The sequence below is a fragment of the Otolemur garnettii genome, unplaced genomic scaffold (assembly GCF_000181295.1).
Source record: "Otolemur garnettii isolate 467f Iridium unplaced genomic scaffold, OtoGar3 scaffold00077, whole genome shotgun sequence".
Taxonomy (NCBI): Eukaryota; Metazoa; Chordata; class Mammalia; order Primates; family Galagidae; genus Otolemur; species Otolemur garnettii.
The window spans coordinates 1,225,710-1,227,909 of NW_003852472.1; positions in this window are offsets into that span (position 1 = coordinate 1,225,710).

Consider the following 2,200-nt stretch of genomic DNA (forward strand, 5'->3'; position numbering starts at 1 on the left):
TTTTTTTTTTTTGAGACAGAGTCTCACTTTGTCGCCCTTGGTAGAGTACCATGGCGTCACAGCTCACACCAACCTCAAATTCTTGGGCCCAAGTGATTCTCTTGCCTCAGCCTCCTGAGTAGCTGGGACTACAGGTGACCACCACAACGCCTGCTAGTTTTTAGAAATGGAGTCTGGCTCTGGCTCTGGCTCAGGCTAGTCTCGAACCTGTGAGCTCAGGCAATCCACCCGCCTTGGCTCCCATCATGCTAGAATTACAGGCATGAGCCACCATGCCCAGCCCTGCAATTTTTTTTTTTTTTTTGCAATTAGAGTTGTATTCAGTTAACAGAACAATTAGTTCATATAAACTATATCAGAGACAACTGAAGATGAAAAAAACTACCATCTCCATATATCACTAATTTGTTCTGTGCACAAAGAACCTGCTTTAAATTTCCACACCAATGTGCAACTCCCATACTGTACCAGGCAAGGTTAGTAGTTACTGAAAATACTCTCAGGCTAGCACTCTGGGAGGCCGATGCAGGTGGATTGTCTGAGCTTGGAGGTTCGAGACCAGCCTGAGCTAAAAAAGCGAGACCCTTGTCTCTACTAAAAATAGAAAAACTGAGGCAAGAGGATCACTTCAGTCTGAGTTGGAGGTTGCTGTGAGCTATGATGCCATGGTACTTTACCCAGGGCAACAGCTTGAGATTCTGTCTCAAAAAAGAAAAGAAAATACTTCTAGGACAGGGTTATCTAAAGACATATTCTATAGTTGTTGTTGTTTTTTTTTTGAGACAGAGCCTCAAGCTGTCCCCCTGGGTAGAGTGCCGTGGCATCATAGCTCACAGCAACCTCCAACTCCTGGGCTCAAGCGAGTCTCCTGCCTCCACCTCCAAGTAGCTGGGACTACAGGCGCCCGCCACAATGCCTGGCTATTTTTTGGTTGCAGCCATCATTGTTGTTTGGTGGGTCTGGGCTGGATTCAAACCCACAAGCTCGGGTGTATGTGGCTGGCACCTTAGCCGCTTGAGCCACAGGCACCAAGCCCATAGTTTTTTCTATACCAAAAAAACCACTGTACAGTTTAAAAACAAATCTTAAATGGCCTTACATTTCAACTTTTTTCTTTAAAAGGAGTTGTGTACATGGGAGTTAAATGCTTTAGAGACAAGAGGAAAAAAGCTGCACTAGAACCAACATATTCATCATCAGCTTCTTCTTCTTCCTCATTTTCTCCATCTTCCCTCTCTTCTTCCTTTTTTTTTCTCCTTTTTTTCTTTTTCATTTTTTCTTTTTTGCAGTTTTTGGCCAGGGCCAGGTTTGAACCCACCACCTCCGGTATGTGGGGCCGGCACCCTACTCCTTTGAGTCACAGGCACAGCCCTCTCTTCTTCCTTTTTCTTGCTATTTTCAGCCTTGGCTACTCCCTTTTTTGCTGCATAGGCTTTCCTTCAGTGTGCAGCAATATCCTTTTTATACTTTTCCTTCAGCTTTGCACCCTTCTTTTCTTTCTTTCTTTTTTTTTAGACAGAGTGTCATTATGTCACCCTGGGTAGAGTGCCATGGCATCACAGCTCACAGCAACCTCAAACTCTTAGGCTTAAACAATTCTTTTGCCTCATCCTCCCAAGTAGCTGGGACTATAGGCACCCACCACAATGCCCGGCTATTTTTTTGTTGTTGTAGTTGTCATTGTTGTTTAGCAAGCCCAGGCGTATGTGGCTGGTGCCCTAACCACTGAGCTCCGGGCGCTGAGCTATACCCTTCTTTTCATCAGGCTCTTGTCACCACAGCTCTGTTACTCCACGTCTCTCCCAGTTTCTCTGCAACATCACCAATGGATGGGCCAGGATGTTCTCCTTTGATTTGGGGGCAATACTCAGAACAGAACAACAAAAAGGCCGAAGGAGGCCTCGTGGGTGCACTGGGATCCTTGAACTTCTTTTTTGTTGCCCCTTTCGGAGGGATAGAGGTTTTCATTTCTCTTTCATAACAGGCCTTGTCTGCCCCTGCCGTATCTTCAGATTTCCTTTCCTTTTTTTTTTTTTTTTTTTTGGAAACAGAGTCTCACTCTGTTGCCCCTGGTTGAGTGCCCTGGTGACAGAGCCCACAGAAATCTCAAACTCAAGCAATCCTCCTACCTCAGTTTCCCAAGTAGCTGAGACTACAGGCGCCCATGACAACACTTGGCTATGTTTAGAGATGGCATCTT